This window comes from Coturnix japonica, chromosome 1 (genome assembly GCF_054131305.1).
Source record: "Coturnix japonica strain WE chromosome 1, WE-NBRP24, whole genome shotgun sequence".
Lineage (NCBI taxonomy): Eukaryota > Metazoa > Chordata > Aves > Galliformes > Phasianidae > Coturnix > Coturnix japonica.
In genome coordinates this window covers 101,310,218-101,317,111 of record NC_140663.1, presented here as the reverse complement: position 1 = coordinate 101,317,111, position 6,894 = coordinate 101,310,218, and the positions used below count along the sequence as shown (strand labels likewise).

At 41.3% G+C, this 6,894-nt stretch overlaps 1 long non-coding RNA gene across 1 annotated transcript; it reads right to left on the bottom strand.

The window, feature by feature from the left end:
- Positions 1-216: 216 nt before the first annotated feature.
- Positions 217-1,187, bottom strand: LOC146762614 (uncharacterized). The gene is made up of 2 exons (XR_014946499.1): positions 990-1,187; positions 217-930 (listed from the first exon to the last, which is right to left on the bottom strand). It is a non-coding gene; the product is annotated as an uncharacterized LOC146762614 (long non-coding RNA).
- Positions 1,188-6,894: the final 5,707 nt, after the last annotated feature.

The following is a 6,894-nucleotide window of genomic DNA, read 5'->3' as shown; positions in this document are numbered from 1 at the left end:
AAGATATATGGATAAGCCAGTTCCTTCAATGTAGAATCAATGTGCTCCAGATACTGTCAGTATGCAACTGTCCGTACAATTCTACAGAAAACACAAATGCAAAAGGTGAATTGCGGGACTGTCTACATTGGATGTGTTAATTAACATTATGTTCCTTAGTTCCTGCAACACCCTGTGGAAACCTAGTTCAGTACAGTAAACAGAATGACACAGTTCTTTCCGCTAGAAGTTTTATTTGTTTTTAAACAGAAGCAAATTTTTAAATACAAGCACACACTTAGGAACCCTTCTTCTTTAAGTATGCTATTCAAATGAAGTTCTGGATGCCTGCTGATCTGTAACAACCTGTAGATAATCAGAGAACACAGGCTTAACAAAACTACACATTTCCTCATTGTTTGGATGTCATAGCTCTTCCAACATCCATGGTCAAAGTGCATATGATACCAACACTGAAGAGATAACAGTACAGCCACACGCTGTACAAGCTCAAGCTGAGCAAGCTTCCCCATTCACTACTATGGCCACAGTTCAAGTCTGAATGGACAGTCTCCTGCTATTCCAGGCTTAATTTTCTCAAACTGAAACCGCCTGTTTTGTCACAGCTCAGCTAAATTTAGTACACAAGTGAAACATCCTAGTTTTGGTGAAGCTTAAGAGACCCAGCTGGTGCCAGCAACTCAAGACATTAGCTTACTCCTCCCCACTTATTTCTAGGCACTTTGTTTATAAGCCATACAATGTGTAGCACTCTTTTAAAAATACATTTATCAGACCTATCATAGCATTACCTACTGAAGTCTCCCAGTACTCCCTTCTCCAAAAGGATTTCCTAACCATACAGCACACACACAGATCTCTCTGAAGTTTAAAGAAAAAGCAAGACCATCACCAAGGCAAGGTAATGGCTATGTATGCAGCATGCATTAGCTTCCACGTGAGAGCTGCTCAAGTTCCGATGCCTGCAACACTTTGGTCTCTTGCACCACCTTCCTCCTAACTAGCTTCACATCCACCCTGGCTGCCAGCTCTGCAGACACCAGCTGGATCACTTAAGTTGGAACAAGGAGTGAGGAAGCCCACAGACCTCAATCACATTATTTTCCTTATTTAAGATTGGCAGACAAGCAACTTGACCAAAAAAAAAAATTGTCGACAACCCTCCACTTTGTATTTCCAGGCAGCTGGAAACCCAGCAGACAATGTAGCTGTTGCTTAACAAACACAGAAATCTACATTGTATGCCAGGTTCATGCCCCAAACCTGGACAGTCTTCCCACACAACTGATTAACAGCAGCTGTGTGCACCGCAGTCCGCAGTTCACAGTATATTTCCTCCCCTGATATGTAATAGTCACACAATCAGACATTATCTTCCAGCACCTACACTTTGGTTAGGGTAGGCTGAAGATTCTTCACTGACTAAGTGCTATCAATTTTATAGTTGAAATTTATAGATAGCAGTTAAACTACAGCTCCCAAAACAGGCTATGGAAAACATTTCTGCTTCCCAATATAAAACATCCAGATATTTAATCTGATTCCCACTGTAAAGTAGATCCAACATCCAATATATCCAATTCTTTACTTGAGGCCACACCTCTGATGTTAGCTTGTTAGCACTGTGAACTTGCTCTGCACTGAGGAGAGAACGCTGAAATCCAACAGTCTAGATGGAAGATATGAGATGTCATCAGAGACCCAGTAGCCAGATGTAGCTGCTGATTGTAAAGACAGAATCTACACTGACTACTGAGCGACTGATGGGCAACTACTAGTTTCTGGGCTGAATGATCCACATCATTTGTCCAACACCACCTGCAGAAACAATTAGAAAAAACATTAGTGTAAGGAACATTTGTGTAGCCATATTACAGAAAGAATCATCCACAGTTAATGTTCTACAAGAAAAGAGCATTGTCAGAACAATGTCACTTCAGTTACACACTTATTAGTTGTTATAATGAACAGGTATTCACAAGGTGTTCCTGAAAGTTTAATCTGAAATAACCTGTTTTTATTTTCCTGTAGCAGTAAAGAGTCAAAAGTAGCTAATATGAAATGCTCATAAATCTGAAGCATGCTAATATCAGAACAAAAGCCAACTGAAGTCTCCCCTTAATCCTCACTGTAGTTTGAAAAGTTCTCAGCTTCTCATACAACAGGCTGTTCTCACACTGCCCAGGCATTAAATCAAATTGAATGTAAAGGCACAGAGGTAATCCTGAAATGGTGAAACATATCCCACATCGCAGTGAGAGAAGTACAACCAATGCATTATTTAGTAGGGAAGGAAAGGAGCTGCTTAATGTTTGCTATTGGATAACAGCATTGAGTTTTTGCATAAAAACTCCTGAACACAGTGATCTGAAATACTTTGACTCAGGTATCAATTGAAAGAATTTCAATTCCTCTCTGCACTGAACCTATAATTCTTCTGTGTAGCACATCCAAGAAAAATATGAATAGACACACATCTAGCTTGTCCTTTCAATGCTGACTTAGTATAACTTCCTGAATTCTTCAAATAGAGCTAAGTGCTAAGACTTGGATGCTGACTTCTTGCTACATAAAAACAAACAAAAAAAAAAAGGCCAAACTGCTAATATGACAAATACTGAATTAAAACACTTTGGAACCAATGAGATTTTCAACTTTCACAACAATACTTTCAGCACTAACCTGCAAGTGATTTACTGCTTTTTATTTTTTTCCAACAGAACCTTAACTTACTGTAAGAGCATTTCTACACTTTTTTTCTTTAATAATTTGTTTACAACAGTTCTACCATTTATGCTTGACAGATTATAGCCATAGCATCAGATTAAGGACAGATCTACTGGAAAGCCAATACCTGTAACAGATTGCTATAAAGCACTTCTGGAAAGGAGCGACTGCTGTTACACCCCCCAGTTTGCCTGAACTTCTCTATAGTGCCATTTCACAAGCAGTATTTAAGCAGGAATCGACATGACCTGATCCCTATATAGTATCTCTGCTAGCCTGTACTTCTGACAGCACTTCGCCAGTATTTAGTGCTACTGGAAGTGCAAGAGCAGCAGAGCTGAAGCTGAGAAACAGATACTAAGATTTCTGCTGGAAAACTGATCTGCACAATTTATTTACCGCAACCCATCCACTTCCCCTCCTTTTGCAGGCAATGCTTTCTTTACACTTCCCTGTCTCCTCAAGACAAATCACCATCCTGCTGTTGCTGCAAGAAAAAAGCCTGCTAACTCTCTACTAGATTTCTACCATGTCCCAGTCTAGGGGTGGCAAGTGCACCCAGTACAGAAAGTCAAGCATCCCAAAATTCGCAGTTTAAGTCACTTTCAGCAGGAGCTTGGGCTCTCGAAGGCAAAAAATAATCATAATTCATGGAATGGCCTGGGAAAAGGACCACAACGATCACCCAGTATCAATCCCCCTGCTATGTGCAGGGTTGCCAGCCACCAGACCAGGCTGCCCAGAGCCACATCCAGCCTGGCCTTGAATGCCTGCAGGGATGGGGCATCCACAGCCTCCTTGGAAAACCTGTTCCAGTGCATCACCACCCCTGTGACTGAAAAGCTTCCTTCTGATATCCTACCTAAATCTCTCTTGTCTAAGTTTAAAACCCATTCTCCCCTGTCCTATCACTATCCACCTTGTAAACAGGTGCTCCCCCCCATTAATACATTCTCTTCAAGTACTGGAAGGCCACAACATGGCCTCCTCAGAGCATTCTCCTCTCCAAGTTAAACAAGCCCAGTTCCCTCAACCTTTCTTCACAGGAAAGATGCTCCAGCCCTCTGATCATCTTAGTGGCCTTCCTATAAACCTGCTCCAAGAGCTCCATGTCCTTCTTGTACTACTGGGAGCCCCAGGCCTGGATGCAGTACTCCAAATGGGGCCTCAAATAAAGGTTCACAAAGGTCTGAGATACAGAGAGCTCTTTTCTGTAGCACAGTGGACCTGCTCTGCACATACACAATATGAAGTCTTAAGCTGTACCACTAGCCTCGGTCCTCCAACCCTCATTTCAAATCAAGTAGTACACTGGTTTGATATGTTTGTAAAGTAGATTCTCACTGCCATGTGAAAGGAAAACAGATGACGTGTGGTAGGTTCTTTAATATAGACACATGATGCTTTGGCATTGGTGAACTCTAACAGAGATTTATCACCAAAAAAATGCAAGAGGGATCTGAGCTGTATCACCAGACCAAGATAAAATTGGAAAAGCACTACTGGATGTTGCTATGTACCAAATACAAAGACAGCAGATTAGAACATCTGTGAATCACTGCTTAACATACTCCTACCTTTACTTGCTGAATCAAGACAGGTTTGATGTGATTTAAAGTTAGGTAGCTCAAAGCAAGAATGACATACACAGATACAGTACCTTTTTCCATATATATGAACAAAGTCAATAACTACTTCTCAGTCAAAATCCTATCTGTTGGATTGACAGGGAACAGAACAGGCAGGTCGCCATCAATCGGTTTTGTAGTGGAAGAGATTCACATCATGGGATATTATGAGAACAGGGATGGCATTGACTTGTTAAATTCTGTCATGAGCAAAGGAAATAGCTATTCAGTATAAAGATCATAGAAGTGAAGGCTACAGGGTGTGGGGGGGAAGTAACATCAACTGTATCAGTTTGAACTGTAGTTTTTCCCATGATGTCACTAAATTTGGGAAGAACACTGTGCTTTGGACAACACTGCCACAGGTGACTGAACAAAAAGCAAGTGCTGCTTTACTAGTTTTACTATCTTGCCTAAGATCCACGTTACAATATTTAAAATTGAGGCAGGGAGTATTTTCAGTACTTCCTAAACAGAAAACAAGCTATTGCCTCGCCAGGTTCAGAGCTGAAAGTTTAAGCAGGTTTTATTAAAATCCTCACCAGGGACAGCCAAAAGCCTCCAAGTCAGTGCACTGGACTGCAAGTTAAGAAACATTTTTCCACACCTAATGCCTAATACAACAGAATTTCAGCACTCACCAAGCATGCCGGGAACTTCTAATTACCTAATATGAACTTAGGCAAATAGCCATTATGTCTTAAGCTCAGAATTCAGTGAAACAGCTCAGCGCATTGTTTCAAATGAGCAGACATATGCTTTACAAAGAGAGTGTGTAATTGTGGAGTTCAGCTATGCACAGCAATTTGCCCTACTTAATGAAAAAGTTAGCCAAGGCACTGACTGTAGAGAACTATTGCACAATTTTTAAAACCCAAGGTAATGATACAGAAGGTGAAACCCACATTAAATACAGGTGTCTAATTAAAAACACATTCTTACGCACAAATTCCTCTGCAGTTACCTAATTACACCAGAGCCAGGATATCTCTGCAGCAAAGCATGTTTCCAGCGATCCCAGATCCTGCATACCTCAGACCCTGTGACTGTATTGGTCAAACTCATTCAGACCAGCTGATGGTCACTTGACTCTCTGCACTATTTATACATCGCTCCATTAACTAAGGCTTCTGATTGGGCTAAGAGCATTTACAAAAACCCTGCCCAAGACATTTTTTGAATTGCTCCACCAGAGAATACTAGTATGAGCAAGCCTAAGGAGGTATAGAGTTGGCACAGTCTCCTAAAACAACTTCCTAGAGGCAAAACCACTTGCATTCTCAGAGGCCAAGTAATGAGCTTGTTTGTAAAGTTGCATTTATCAGCAATTAAAACACGGTTACCCTTAACCAGGACCTATTTCTGAGTTGATTTTCATGGACAGTCTTTGAAATATTTAATATAAATAGACAAACTGGCTTCACTGTAAAACTCAAAGGATACTGTAAAGAGTCTGTGTGTGTATATGTGTGTGTGTGTGTGTGTGTGTGTGTGTGTGTAAGAAAGATGAACACAAAATATTCAGCCACACACGCATAAACAGAATCAGTTTTATAGGAAATTAAATGTCCGCTGAACTTACCTAAGCCTATACTTTATGAAGAGAGACCTTAAGCTGCCAGGGGAGTGTATAAGAATGAATAAAGGTTCCTAAAAGCTATCTGCATAGCAGAAAGGAATAATCTTCCTTTTCACAGTGTATCAGGACAACACTCACACAAGTAAGCAGCATGCAGTTAACAGCTATAGTTTGTCAATTCTTGCACACCAGTACATTGTAACTGTCCACTGGATGGTAATAATAGGAAAAAACTGACTACAAAAACTGCAATTTGGTGACTAAGTTATGAGCATTAAGTTAATGTAAAAGCAGCAAACACTGCCCACGAGGGCTCTGTTTCCGCAGAGCATCAGACAGCTTGCCAGAGGATTTCAGCTTGGCTCCTCATGAGAAGTGCAGAAGGCAGCTCTCCACACACCAGCAGCAGATGCAACATTACAGAAGCACCACCAGCTCACTCTGCCTGTGCGGACACAAACCCAGCATCTCACTGCATAAGGCATGCTCACAGCACAGGAGATTGCCAAAGCAGGAAAACATCAGGATAGGAAAGTGAAATGAAAGCCCCCCCCGTATCCCCCCAAGCTCACATCCCTAAGCCAGACCTACGTAAGGTGTGAGTCAGACTGCATGCAGCCCCCGTGTCTGCTCCATATATTTGCCAGACGCAGCATGTGTGCGTACATCGGGGTGTACTGCTTGTATGGGAGAGGCCAGCCCAGCCATTAAGAGGCAAATAGCTAGTACTCACAGCACATCACTGTTGTTGTAGCAGAGATACTAAGCGAGATTCAACAATGTCAGATAATTACTTCATCAGATTGTTAGCTCACTTAAATATTTTTACAGCATGCACCTTGCAACAGCACATCCAACGTGCCATGTATTAATCTAACTAGCAATCCAACTGAAACATGAGTAAAAACTAAACAGGTTAAGCACAACATACCATTTTTAGTGCTGATAGATATGATTCAA